A 16017-nucleotide genomic window follows, 5' to 3' on the forward strand; every position below is an offset into this window, starting at 1 on the left:
TTTAGCCTGAAGAATTTACTTCAGTATTTCTTTTAGAGCAGGCCTGCTGTTTGACATACTCTCTTAGTTTTCCTTCACTAGAGAATATTTTTATTTTGTTTTTTTATCCCTGAGGGATATACTCATTGGTTATAGAATTCTGATTTAACAGGATTTTTCCTCTTATGACTGTGGTCATTCAGATATCCATTGTTTCCCCCTTATATGTAATTTGTCTAGAAAATTTTCTCTAGATTATTTATTAATAATCTTATTATTTTAAGATTTTACATTTCTTGAGTCCAACTGTTTGATTATGATGTGCTGAAGAGTTTTCTTGTTTGTTTTGTTTTTATTTGAGTTTATTCTATTTGGGTTTGCTGAGATCTTGAGTTTGAAAATTTATGTATTTTACTAAATTTGGGATGTTTTCAGCAGTTATTTCTTCATGTATTTTCCTGCCAATTTGCTTCTCCTTTTCTGGGAATCCAGTGATGAGAATGTTAGACATTTTGAAGTTGTCCTCCATCTCTCTAAGACTCTGTTCATTGTTTCCATCTTTTTTCTCTCTCTTGTCCATACAGGATAATTTCTACTGATCTGTCTTTCAGTTCACTTACTTTTATCTCTTTTATATTCATTTCTGCTTTTGAGCCCACCAAGGAAATTTTAAAATGTCTGATATTATATTTTTCAATTTTTAGTTTCTAATTGGCTCTTTTTTATGGTTTCTCTTTCTCTGCTAAGAACCTGTATTTTCTCATTCATTTCAATTTTTTGTCTTTAGCTTAAGGAGCATAGTTACGAATATGCCTTGCAGGTATTTTTATGAAGTTCAACGGAGAGAAATAGCTCTTCAGGGAAAAATAATCAGTTTTACAGCATTAAAAATTTAAACATTGTTAAAAGACAAATTTTGCATGTAGACCACAAAGAATAACAATTTTCTTATACTCAATAGCTATGATTAAAATTAATTCTGCAGCTGCAAAGATACTTTCAGTGCCATTGTTCAGTTCAGTCGCTCAGTCATGTCCAACTCTTTGCGACCCCATGAATCGCAGCACGCCAGGCCTCCCTGTCCATCACCAACTCCCAGAGTTTACACAAACTCATGCCCATCGAGTCGGTGATGCCATCCAGCCATCTCATCCTCTGTCGTCCCCTTCTCCTCCTGCCCCCAATCCCTCCCAGCATCAGGGTCTTTTCCAATGAGTCAGCTCTTCACATGAGATGGCCAAAGTGCTGGAGTTTCAGCTTTAGCATCATTCCTTCCAAAGAACACCCAGGACTGATCTCCTTTAGGATGGACTGGTTGGATCTCCTTGCAGTCCAAGGGACTCTCAAGAGTTTTCTCTAACACCACAATTCAAAAGCATCAATTCTTCGGCGCTCAGCTTTCTTTACAGTCCAACTCTCATCCATACATGACCACTGGAAAGTAATGTCTCTGCTTTTGAATATGCTATCTAGGTTGGTCATAACTTTCCTTCCAAGGAGTAAGCATCTTTTAATTTCATGGCTGCAGTCACCATCTGCAGTGATTTTGGAGCCCCCAAAAATAAAGTCTGACACTGTTTCCACTGTTTCCCCACCTATTTCCCATGAAGTGATGGGACCAGATTGTAGAACCTACTATTTGCACACTACTTTGTTTATGTGTTTCTACCTAAGAAACAACAGGAATGTTTGTATTGTGAATCCCTTATATTAGTTAAAGTGGTTGTGTTAGAAGGGTAGTATCATGAAGTTCTAATCGAAGGGACATTAAAATATTGAGCAAGACAAATCTTTTAATATAGCTAAGTGATTTTCAGTGCACCCTAACTCAGGAATACCTGAATGTTGAAAAACATGCAGTTCATTTTCTTCTTCACTCGGTGTGCCATTAATTTCACATTGAGAACAATTTCACATTGTTTCTCATGTGAAACAAAATTTTTATATTGTGCCACAATAAAAACAAATTATAGAAATAGATTCAATTTTGCTGTAAGAGCATCCATTTCAGTGACATCATTCCTGATAGTTCATGGGTGCTATATGATAATAAGGCAAAAACTACTGTTCTCACTTAAATGTTGGCAACTGTAATTTTTAAAAGACTGCTTCACTCAAATATTACTTTTACTCTTTAAAAATAATATATAACAATAGGACTTCCCTGGCAGTCCAGTGGTTAAGACTTCATATTTCTACTGCAGGGGGCCATGCATGGATCAATCCCTGGTTGCAGAACTAAAATCCCACGTGCCTGTCATGTGACATGGCCAAAAACAAACAAAAAACAAAAAATGATAATAAAGAAATGTGTAAAGGAAAAAAATGAAGTCTCCCTAGAAGATTAAAAAAGGTCTTTTTTACTTTGGTATACCTCCCAGCAATTTGTCTTTTAGTCTTTGTGTGTGTGTGTGTGTGTGTGATATATTTATACACAAAACTTGTTTTAAAACTTATATGAAATAAATAGTCAAAAATCACAATACCATGGATGTCCTTCAATAAATAATAGATAAAGAAACTGGTACACCCATGACATGTAATATGAATCAGCAATAAAACGGAACAAACTGCTGATACACACAACTTGAATGAAGATTGAGGTTCTTGTTCTTTGGTAAATGACTTATTCTACCTCTTGGTCATTTTTCTAGTCTCTTCACTTATTTGAAATGCTGTATTTATCATATAAAAAATTCCTATATACCTCTGAATCTATTTCTGAACTTTACTCTGTTCCATTAATCTGTCTATGCTAGCATGGAAGTATTTGAATCATGATAGCTTTATTATTCACTTTGTTATCTGAAAGATCAATTTTACTCTCATTATTCTCTCCAAAAGTGTATTGGCTAATCTTTTTGAGAAATTTTAAATTCAGAAAAGTACAAAAAAAAATTATATAACACCCATTTTCCTTCTACCCAGAATTAACAATTATTTAACAGTCTTTTTTTATCTGAGTGAAATTTATTGTTTCACATCTAATAAATAAAATACTACAATAAAGATAAGTAGTATCTTTATTGGATGGATGATCCTCCATCCAAGCCTAATTCTTTCATCCCTAGAACCAACCACTATTTTTATTTTATTTTTAAAATTGGAAAATAATTATATATTTCAGAATATTTTAAATAAACAATGGGAAAGGCCATATGATTACTGGAAAGCCATTCTTTTTAAATTTAAATTTATTTTTAATTGGAGGACAATTTCTTTACAATATTGTGTTGGTTTCTACCATATATCAACATGAATCACTCATAGGTGGACATGTATTTCCTCCCTCTTGAACTTCCCTTCCACCTCCCATCTCAACCCACCCCTGTAGGTTGTCACAGAGCACCAGATTTGAGCTTCCTGTGTCATACAACAAATTTCTACAAGCTGTCTAATTTTACATATGGAAATATATATGTGTCAATACTGTTCATGGGGTTCTTGAGGCAAGAATACTGGTGTGGTTTGCCATTCCCTGTCCAGTGGATCACATTTGATCAGAAGTCTCCATAATGATCCATCTGCCTTGGGTGGCCCTGCACAGCATGGCTCATAGTTTCATTGAGTTACTCAAGTTCCTTCACTACGACAAGGCTGTGGTCCATGAAGGCGTGAAACATATTGCTGACAAAGATCTATTTGGTCAAAGCTATGGTTTTCCAGTAGTCCTGTACAGATGTGAGAGTTGGACCATGAAGAAGGCTGAGCACAAAAGAACTGATGCTTTCAAATTGTGAGAGCTTTCAATTGCTTTTCAATTGCTGGAGAAAACTCTTGAGAGTCCCTTGGACTGCAAGAAGATCAATCCAGTCAATCCTGAAGGAAATCAACCTGAATATTCATGGGAAGGACTGATTCCAAAACTGCAGCTCCAATACTTTGGCCACCTAATGTGAAGAACTGACTCCTTAGAAAAGACCCTGATGCTGGGAAAGATGTGGCAACAGGCAAGAGGGTGACAGAGGATGAGATGGTTGGATGGCATCACTGACTTGATGGACATGAGTTTGAGTAAGCTCTGGGAGTTGATGATGGACAGGGAAGCCTGGCGTGCTGCAGTCTATGGAGTAGCAAAGAGTTGGACATGACTTAGTTACTGAACAACAACAACAACAACAACTATATGTTTCAATGCTGCTCTCTCAATTCATCCCACCTCTCCTTCCCCACCTGTGTCCGCAAGTCTGTTCTCTGTCTGTGTCTCCATTGCTGTCCTGCAGATATGTTCATCAGTATCATCTTTCTAGATTCTATATATGCATTAATATATGATATTGGTTTTTTTCTTTCTGACTTACTTCACTCTGTATAATAGGCTCTAGGTTCAGCAGCATTGCAAATAATACTGTAATAAACACTGGGGTGCATCTGTGCTAAGTTGCTTCAGTTGTGTCTGACTTTTTGTGACCCTATGGACTGTAGCCTGATGGGTTCCTCTGTCCATGAGATCCTCCACTTAAGAATTCTGGAGTGGGTTGCCATGGCCTCCTGCAGGGGATCTTCCTAACCCAGGATTGAACCCATGTCTCTTATGTCTGTTGCATTGGCAGGTGGATTATTTACCACTAGCGCCACCTGGGAAATCTCAAACACTGGGGTACATGTATCTTTTTCAATTATGGTTTCCGTAGCATATACGCCCGGTAGTGGGATTGTTGGTTCATATGGTAGTTTTATTCCTAGCTTGTAAAGGAATCTCCATACTGTTCCCTGATAGTTTAGTTGTTAAAGAATCCCCCTGCAATTTGGGAGACCTGGGTTTGATCCCTGGGTTGGGAAGATCCCCTGGAGAAGGAAAAGGCTACCCATTCCAGTATTCTGGCCTGGAGAATTCCATGGACTGTATAGACCATGGGTTCGCAGAGTTGGACACAACTGAGAGACTTTCACTTTCCATACTGTTCTCCATGGTGGCTGTATCATTTTGAATTCCCACCAACAGCGCAAGGAGGGTTCTCTTTTCTCCACATTCTCTCCAGCATTTATTGTTTGTAGATTTTTTTATCGATGGCTATTCTGACTGGTGTGATGTGATACCTCATTGTAGTTTTGATTTGCACTTCTCTAATATGGAGTGATGTTGAGCATCTTTTCGTGTGTTTATTAGCCATCTGTATGTCCTCTTTGGAGAAATGTCTGTTTAGGTTTTCTGCCCACTTTTTGATTGGGTTGTTTGTTTTTCTGCCAACTGCTATTTTTAAATTGGTATTTTTTTCTTCTTAGTTTTATTCTCAGATTCCATATTTTTATACTTTACTTACCTATATCTCGGAACAAGGAATAGTATTATTACCTTAAAATTATTTTGAAGAATAGTGTTTTGGTACATTTATAGCCATTTTTACTCAACTTTATCTTTTTGAGATCTGTCTTGGTATATAGCAACCTAGCTTATTTATTTTAAAGTCCTGACACACGCCCAACTTCTGTATTCATTTGACTTGCTTGATCACTTTCAAGTCTTTATTCAAAAATCGAGTTCCTTGAACACCCTTTTAAAAGTTAAACACACACTCCTTCCCAGGGCTTCTGTTACCCTTCCCAGCTTTGTTGTTTCCCATAGCTGTTATTGCCATCCAACAAATTATGTACTTCTTTGTTTATATGCCTCCTTCTACTAGAATGTAAACTATTTTAGTCTGTATCCATTACTGCTATGTTTCTAGTTTTAAGAACAATGCTTGGCACATAGCAGCCACTTCATAAAGCATGAGCTGAATGAACCAATGAATTTTAGTGATATGTCAATAAATGTTCAAATTATTTTCAATTTTTCCAAATTATAAGAAATACTGCTTTGGATATCCTTCTAAGGCTCATGCATGAATGTAAATTTCTAGGTAGTAGTGAGCCTATGTTTTCAATTTTGCTGAACTGCTAAATTGCTTTCCCCAGTTGCTATACCAATTTACCATCCTACCAGCTGCAAATTACCCTTCACCTTTTGTAACAGTTTTTCATGTAAGAAGTTTTTTCATGTAAGAATTTTTAGCTTTTGCTAATCTATTTAGTAAAAACTGAGTAAAAAATTGAATAAGAAAATCAGTTTATTTTCTTTTAACATTATTACTCATGAGTTTCCTTTTGCTCCTATTTTTTAAACATTTAGCAATTTAAATATGCACATAGTTTAAAAAATGTAATATTGAAAAGATTATATATAAAACAGTAGTTCCCCATTCCTTCTACCTTGTAATTAGTATTATAGCTCTATTTTGCAATTGCTTTTCTAAAAAATTTTGCAATTTATTGATTTAGCTTTTACGTAGATATACATACACCCTTTCTTCCCCTCTTTTTATACACTCGAGGTAATTATAATTTTAACTTAAGGATCAATATTTACATTATGACCACATTAACATTGTTAACTGCATTGCCAAGCAGTACATACTTTTCTGTCTTGAAAAGCTTATAATTTTTCTTGAAGAAAATAATCACATCATTTATCAAATGTATAAATTTTCTTTGCCCCTATTTATACATTTTTTTCCAATTATATATCAGTTCTGTCATATGCCTAATACTAGTTCTCTTCATCTAGTGATCAGAAAGATCTGATGACTGGGACTTCCCTGGTGGTCCAGTGGTTAGGGCCTTGCCTTCTGAGGCAGAGGGTGCAGGTTCAATCCCCGTTTGGGGAACTAAGATCCTACATGACTCAAGGCCAAAAAACCAAAACATAAAACACAAGTAATACTGTAACAAATTCAGTAAAGCTTTTAAATGGTCCACATTTTAAAAATCTTAAAAAAAAATCTGGATAATCTACTAACTCCACTTGTTTTTTCTGAGACCTCATCCTGGAGTCCTTCATCCTCCTTTTCCAGTTCAGACTGGTTACTTCCTGGCTCCTGCGGTCTGTCATCTGGGGACTTCCCTCTGTAATTTCCTGTTTTAGAGTCCTTGTTTCCTGGATCCTATGCTTTCCTTGATTATAGCCTTATTTCAGAGCTTCCCGAGAAAAGGCAAATGGGAAGTAAATTCTTTGAGATCTCGGATATCTGAAAAGGTTTTCATTCTACCATAGTGGTCTTCATCCCCGGTTGCACATTGGAATTACATGGGAGAGCCTTAAAAACAAAAGCAACGTCTTTTCAGATTGTGCCTCAGACCAACTAAATGAGAATTCTGATCCTAAGATTGAATATTTCCCCAGGAGATTCTATTGTGATGCTAGGGTTGAAAACCCTTAAACTCCAAATGAAGGTTTAGGTGGATGTGGCAGGCTGACTTCTAAGATGGTCCTTGAGATTTCCCTCCCCTGATGCATAATATCTTTCTGTTGAGTGTGGATGGTACTAGTACATATGATGGGGTATTATTCCCGTGAATAACTTACTAATAAGTTGACTTTGAGTGAATAAAAAGAGGGATTATCCTGAATGAGTCTTACCTAATTAGGTGAGTCCTTTAAGAGAAGGTTCAGAGAGATGTTCTCCTACTGGCCTTGAAGATGAAGCAAATTGTTATACTGTGAGAGGAGGGAGCCATATAGCATGACATGGGGGAAAACTATTAGGAACTAAGAACAGTCCCAGGCTGACAGCTAGTAAAAAAATAAGGACTTTGGTCCTACAACGTCAAGGAACTGACTTCTGCCTATTGCTCAAATGAGACTAGAAGAGGACTTTTAAGTTTCAGGTGATGGCAGAGCTTCAACTGACTCTTTAATTATAGCTTTGTAAGACCCTGAATAAGAAACCCAACTACTCTGTGCTTAGACTTTTCACCTACAGAAACAATGAGATAATAGATGGGTGACTGAGATTATGGCAATTTGCTCTGCAGCAATAGACCAACCTAGATAGCATATTGAAAAGCAGAGGTACTACTTTGCCAACAAAGGTCCATCTAGTCAAGGCTCTGGTTTTTCCAGTAGTCATGTATGGACGTGAGAGTTGGACTGTGAAGAAAGCTGAGCACCAAAGAATTGATGCTTTTGAATTGTGGTGTTGGAGAAGACTCTTAAGAGTCCCTTGGACTGTAAGGACATCCAACCAGCCCATTCTAAAGGAGATCAGTCCTGGGTATTCTTTGGAAGGAATGATGCTAAAGTTGAAACTCCAGTACTTTGGCCACCTCATGCAAAGAGTTGACTCATAGGAAAAGACTCTGATGCTGGGAGAGATTGGAGGCAGGAGGAGAAGGGGACGACAGAGGATGAGATGGCTGGATGGCATCACCTACTTGATGGACATGAGTTTGAGTGAACTCCGGGAGGTGGTGATGGACAGGGAGGCCTGGCGTGCTGCGATTCATGGGGTCGCAAAGAGTCGGACATGACTGAGCGACAGAACTGAACTGAACTGAACTGAATAGAAAACTGATGATACAGCTGTGTACAGTATTCTGGGAGGGAAATCATGTTCCCTGTGAATTTTAGGAGGATGCTCCATTTGTTTCTAACTACATTGCTGTCATGAAATTAGATACCATTCTAATCTCCATTCTTTTGGAGTCATGTGTGAGTATACTTCACAGAATACATCCCTTTACCATTAAATACTGACGTGTGTGTGTCATAAAAACAAAGAGTGAAGTTATGAAAATCTGGAAATTTCACTTTGTCACAATACTTTTATCTACAGATTTTATTAAAATTTCACCAATTATTCCTATTAATATCCTTTGTAACATTTAAAAAAATGACCAGGATCCAACCCAGGGTCACACATTGCATTTGATTTCCAAGTTTTTAATGTCTCTTTAATAATGAACAGTTCCTTAGCATTTCCTTTTATTTTATGACATTGAAATTGACATCATATTTTATGACATTTTTGAAAACATCAGGTCAGTTGTTTTGTAAAATGTCCCTCAATTTGGGGTTGTCTGACGTTTCATCATACTTTGATTCAGGTTATACATTTTTGGCAGGAATACTGTTAGTTTGATGCAAACATAATTGTGGTTTCTGACCATGAATTTTAAATAATTACAACTAGGCTCAAACACAACTTTATTAATCAAAACAGCAACCATTTTAATCAACACATTTTTGCTAATGAGAAATAAGTTTGTTTATTCCTGTAGCATAAAAATCCATGCTTCTGGTTTCAGTGAACTCTTGGAAGGCATTTTCTGGCTCCTGCTCGTTGTGGAAGCATTTTCCCTGAAAAAAATTGTTGAGATGCCTGAAGAAGTGGTAGTCTGTTGGCAAGAGCTTAGGTAAATATGGTGGATGAGGCAAAACTTAGTGGTCCAATTCGTTCAACTTTTGAAGTCTTGGTTGTGCAATTTGCAGTTGGATGTTGTTGCAGAGAATTTGGTTGATCAAAGCCGGCTGCAGGCATTGCAGTTTTCAGTGTATCTCATCAATTTGCTGAGGATACTTCTCAGATGTAATGGTTTCACCAAGATTCAGAAAACTATAGTGGATTAGACTGACCACCAGGGACTGACCAAAGCAGACCCCCAAACAGTGACCATGATCTTTTTTTGGAGCAAGTTTGCCTTTGGGAAGTGCTTTGGAGCTTCTTCTCTGTCCAACCACTGAGCTGGTTATCGATGGCTGTATGAAATCCACTTTTCATTGTACATCACAATCCAGTTGAGAAATAGTTCATTGTTGTTGCATACACTAAGAGAAGATGACATTTCAAAATGACTTTTTGATTTGTGGTCAGCTCATGAGGCACCTACTTATTGATCTTTTTCACCTTTCCAATTTGCTTCAAATGCTGAATGACCACAGAATTGTCAACACTGAGTTATTCAACAAGTTTTCATTTAGTTATAAGAGAATCAGCCTCAGTGATCATCTCAATTGGTCATTGTCAACTTCCAATGGCTGGCCACTAGACTCCTCATTTTCAAGGTTCTTGTCTCCTTTGCAAAACTTCTTGAACCACTAAACTGTATGTAGGTTAGCAGTTACTGGGCCAAATGCATTGGCTGATGTTGCAACTTGTCTCTGTTGTTTTATGACCCCTTTTGAACTCAAATAAGAAAATCGCTTGAATTTCCATTTTGTCTAACATCATTTCCATAGTCTCAAATAAATATAAAATAAACAGCAAGTAATAAGTCATTAGCAAAAAAAAAAAAGTAAGGTGGGAAATGTGCATTAAAATGATGTATGACAGCCACATTTAAGAATGTATTCCAATATTAAACAGCAAATTTCAGCAGTGCAAAACAACAATTACTTTTGTACCAACCTAATACATAAATGTTCTTTTTAATACATTTCATCAGGAGGTACATGTTGTCAATTTGCCCTATTATTTGTGATATTAACATTTTAAAATTGAAGTATAGTTGGTTTACAATGTTGTGTTAATTACTGCTGTACAACAATGTGATTCAGTTACACACACACACATACACACAGTGATGGTGGTTTAGTTGCTAAGTCATGTCTGATTCTTGTGACCCCATGGACTGTAGCCCACCAGGCTCCTCCGTCCATGGGATTTCTCAGGCAAGAATACTGGAGTAAGTTGCCATTTCCTTCTCCAGGGGATCTTTGTGACCCAGGGATTGAACCTGAGTCTCCTGCACTGCAGGAGGATTCTTTATCACTGAGGCACCTCTGGCATACACACACACACACACACACACACACACACACACACTTAAAAATATCCTTTCCCATTATGGTTTACCACAGGATATTGAAGGTAGTTCTGTGTGCTATATAGAAGTACTTTTTTGTTTGCCCAGGCTCTATATAAAAGTTTACATCTGCTAACCCCAACCTCCCACTCCATCCTTTTCCCAAACCCCTCCTGCTTGGCAACTATCATGTGATATCAATTTTGATTGCTTGGTTAAAATGGTATCTTCCAAATTTCTCCACTAAAACTTACTATTTTTCCTTTTATAATTGATAAACAATATATGTGAAAACTTTTGACTAGATAATTATTCTGTTCTCAAATTACTTCACCTACTAGCTTTAGAATTTTTGTCAATTCTTGCCTGATTCAATTGTCACCATTTTAAAATATGATCTAAATTAATAGCTTCATTTTCTGTTAAGCGATCTGTTTTTCTCCCTGAGAGCCTGTAAACTCTCTATTCTAAATGTACCATAATTTATGATTTTTGGTGCTAGAGTTTAATGATACTGCGGTAATCTTCCTTTATTCATACTCCTAGGTACTCAGTAGCTTCTTTTAATCTGAGAATTCTTGTCCATTAGAAAAACTTCCTTTGATTATTTTCTTTGTTTCCATTTTCTTCCTTGGGAATTCTTTTTCAGTCAGATATTTGTACCTCCTGTATCATTCTACTGTTTTGGTTTTGTTAATATTTCTTGTTCAGTCACTCAGTCATGTCCAACTCTGTGTGACCCCATGGACTGCAGCATGCCAGGCTTCCCTGTCCTTCACCATTTCCCAGAGCTTGCTCAAACTCTTGCCCATTGAATCGATGATGCCATCCAACCATCTTGTTCTCTGTTGCCCCCTTCTCCTCCTGTCTTCTATATTTCCCTACATCAGGGTCTTTTCCAATGAGTCAGCTCTTTGCATCAAGTGGCCAAACTATTGGAGCTTCAGTTTCAGCATCAGTCCTCCCAATGAATTATTCAGGACTGATTTCCTTTAGGATTGACTGGATTGATCTTGCTGTCCAAGGGAGTCTCAAGAGTCTTCTCCAGTACCACAGTTCAAAAGCATCAGTTCTTCAGTGCTCAGCTTTCTTTATGTCCAACTCTCACATCCATATGTGACTACTGGAAAAAATATAGTTTTGAAAATACAGACTTTTGTTGGTAAAGTAATGTCTCAGATTTTTAAAATATTATCTATATTTTTAATATTATCTGTACTATAGTCAATGTATCAGTCTGATCCCTCTATTGAATTTTTAGTTTTTATGATTATGTTTAAAATTTCACAGAGTTATTTCTTGTCCTCTGATTGTTACTTAAAAAGAAAAAACACCTGTTCATAAACTTCTGGTTATCAGGGAGTAAGTGGGGAGGAGGAAGGGATAAATCAGAAGACTGGGATTGACATATACACATTACTATATATAAAATAGATAACTAATAAGGACCTACTATATAGCACAGGCAACTCTATCCAATACTCTAATGGCCTATATGGGAAAAGAATCTAAAAAAGAGTGGATATATGTATATGCATAACTGATTCACTTTGCTGTACACCTGAAATTAACACAACATTGTAAATCAACTTACTCTAATAAAAAAGTTTTTTTTTTTAAATCACACACACACACACACACAATGTTGTCCCTTTACCCATCAATGATCATAACAAATTGCTTGAATGTTTTCTTGCAGCTAGATTGGGGTTCCTTCCCCCTACACTCACTTCCCACCTCTATGTATTGTTCATTTCAGTATTTATTACCTGTTAGAAAGTATCCTCTTGAGAGTCCCTTGGACTGAAAGGAGATCCAACCAGTCCATCCTAAAGGAGATCAGTCCTAGATGTTCACTGAAAGAACTGATGTTGAAGCTGAAATTCCAATACTTTGGCCTCCTGATTCGAAGAGCTGACTCATTTGAAAAGACCCTGATGCTGGGAAAGATTGAGCGCAGGAGGAGAAGGGGATGACAGAGGATGAGATGGTTGGATGGCATCACTGACTCAATGGACATGAGTTTGGGTGAACTCTGGGAGTTGATGATGGACAGGGAAGCCTGGCGTGCTGCGGTTCATGGGGTCGCAAAGAGTTGGACGTGACTGAGCGACTGAACTGAACAAGTATCCTCAAATGTTCAGTGACCCAGAGTATTCATTTATATTTTAATTAACAAAAATTTTATTTATTTATTTGGCTATGTTGAGGCTTAGTTGCAGCACTTGGGATCTTTGTTGCATCCTGCAATCTCTTTTGTTGCAGCCTATGAAGAGGAACTAAAAAGCCTCTTGATGAAAGTGAAAGAGGAGAGTTAAAAAGTTGGCTTAAAGCTCAACATTCAGAAAACGAAAATCATGGCATCCAGTCCAATCACTTCATGGGAAATAGATGGGGAAACAGTGGAAACAGTGTCAGACTTTAATTTTTTGGGCTCCAAAATCACTGCAGATGGTGATTGCAGCCATGAAATTAAAATACGCTTACTCCTTGGAAGAAAAGTTATGACCAACCTAGATAGCATATTCAAAAGCAGAGACATTACTTTGCTGACTAAGGTCCGTCTAGTCAAGGCTATGGTTTTTCCTGTGGTCACGTATGGATGTGAGAGTTGGACTGTTAAGAAAGCTGAGCACCGAAGAATTGATGCTTTTGAACTGTGGTGTTGGAGAAGACTCTTGAGAGTCTGTTGGACTGCAAGGAGATCCAACCAGTCCATTCTGAAGGAGATCAACCCTGGGATTTCTTTGGAAGGAATGATGCTAAAGCTGAAACTCCAATATTTTGGCCACTTCATGCGAAGAGTTGACTCATTGGAAAAGACTCTGATGCTGGGAGGGATTGGGGGCAGGAGGAGAAGGGGAGACAGAGGATGAGATGGCTGGATGGCATCACTGACTTGATGGACATGAGTCTGAGTGAGCTCCAGGAGTTGGTGATGGACAGGGAGGCCTGGCGTGCTGCGATTCATGGTGTCGCAAAGAGTCGGACATGACTGAGCGACTGAACTGAACTGAGCTGATGGACTCTGTAATTGTGGCGCATGGGGTCAGTAATTGTGGCATGCAGACTTAGTTGCTCGGTAGCGTGTGGACCTTAGTTTCCTGGCCAGGGATCAAACCCATGTCCCTTGCATTGCAAGGAGGATTCTTAACCTCTGTACTACCAGGGAAGTCCCTATGTTTTAATTTTTTTGATGTGGACTATTTTTAAAGTCTTTATTGAAACTGCCACAATACTGTTTCTGCTCTATGCCTTGATTCCCTGACTGTAAGGCATGTGAGATCTTAGCTGCCTGACCAGGGCCTGAACCCATACCCCACACACCCAGGAGGTGAAGTCCCAATCACTGGACCACCAGGGAAGTCCTCTCATATATTCATATATAAATATATAAAATTTATATTTTAGAATGATATGCTAACAATGCTGGGTGGCAGGCTTCAGAATAGGGTGATTCAGCTATTAGAATTCCTAGATATTAGTATTAATATTAGTAAGGAATTGCCCCCAGAGCTACTTAGCTTCTTAAAAAAAAAAAAAAAAGATCCTCCAATCTTCTGCTTGTGAGATATGTGTGTCTGATTCTTGGAATTCCTACAACGAAGGAAAATCCTGGCTCCTCACTACTCAGAACTGAGGTTTTTACAACGTAATTCTTTCCTACTCTGCGCTGTACCTGCTTTGTCTAAGCATAGAGACGGTCTGATTTCAATTTCTTCTGAGATGATAGTGATCTGGCTATGCTGAAGTGAGGAAATAACCTTTTTTCTTAAAAAAACAAAATTTTATTGGAGTATAGTTATTTTACAATGTTGTGTTAGTTTCTGCTGTACAGTAAAGTGAATCAGCTATAAATATACATACATCCCCTCTTTTTTTATTTTGGATTTTCTTCCCATTTAGGTCATTGCAAAACACTGAGTAGAGTTCTCTGTCCCATACAGTGGGTTCTCATTAATCATCTATTTTATGCATAGTATCATTAGCATGAATGTGTCAATCCCAGTCTCCCAGTTCATCGCATACTTCTCTTCCTCCTGAAATCTACAAAAAACAAACGCTGGAGAGGTTGTGGAGAAAAGGGAACCCTCTTGCACTGTTAGAGGGAATATAAATTGGTGCAACCACTATGAAGAACAGTATGGAAGTTTCTTAAAAAACTAAAAATAGAACTACTATATGACTCAACAATCCAACTACTGAGCATATGCCCAGAGAAAACTGTTATTGAAAATGACACACGCATACCAGTGTTCATTGCAGAACAATTTACAATGGCCAGGACATGGAAATAACCTAAATGTCCATCAGCAGAGAAATGGATAGAAAAGATTTGGTACCTATATCAGTGGAATATTACTCAGTCATAAAAGGAGCGAAATTGGGTCATTTGTAAAGGTGTGGATGGAACTCAAGACTGTAATACCGGGTGAAGTAAATCAGCATGAGAAAAAACAAATGCTGTATATTAATGCATATATATGAAATCCAAAAAATTGGTATAGACAATCCTATTTACAAAGCAGAAGTAGAGACACAGACGTAGAGAACCTGCTATTCCAGTTATTCTGCATACAAACTTTTGACCAGTTTCTCTGTTTTCATCCCTGACTTTCATCCCCAAAACCAGTGTCTGATTCATCCATATTTTGAGCCTGTCAGGAATTCAGTAAGGTAAATTGACATGCTTCTCTTTGAGAGGCATCTTAACTTATGGTATCTTCTTCTCTATTTGTTTTATTTATCATCTCTATTTGTTTTCCATCTTCCAAAAATCATCTCTATTTGTTTTCCATCTTCCAAAAATTTGCTGGTATCATTTGCCACTGTCTTTTTCCCTATTGCCCTCCTTTTCCCTGGAATTTTATTTATAATCTTTTTCAAGAATTCATTTAATGTCATTTTTAGGTGGGACTTTGGAAGAAGAGAACTTTAACTTCTGTGATCAATGTGTCATCCATTTGTGTCTATTTTGATGCATTTATTCTTCTTGATGAATTTATAATCAGTTTTCCATATTGTACAAAGTCACCTGCTCATCCATATGCAATAAAATTGCATTGAATTATAGGTTAAATTGAGAGGAAGTGATATTTTACAATACTGGAACTTCCATTCTCCATTTATCAAAGTGATCAGTACACGATGTATTTCTAACTGGTTATAGAAAAGAACAGATTTGTATATTTATCTTATACTGATGACATTGATGAATTGCAAGTTCTGAAAGAGTATAGTTGATAATTTTATGTAAATGTAATTTATAAATGTGTATCATTTTATAATAAGAATATGAAATGAAAACTATTTTAAGCTTGATTAATTTTGTGAATAAATATTTTTTATTTTCTTGCAGCAATTCATCTATGAGACTCTTTTTTTGTTTTCTTTTTATACAAATAAGCATTATATATTAGAAGTTCCTCTTGGTGAAGATCTATTCACACATTTTCATTGGAGTATTCTATGATC

The sequence above is a fragment of the Ovis canadensis genome, chromosome 1 (assembly GCF_042477335.2).
Source record: "Ovis canadensis isolate MfBH-ARS-UI-01 breed Bighorn chromosome 1, ARS-UI_OviCan_v2, whole genome shotgun sequence".
NCBI classification, from domain to species: Eukaryota; Metazoa; Chordata; class Mammalia; order Artiodactyla; family Bovidae; genus Ovis; species Ovis canadensis.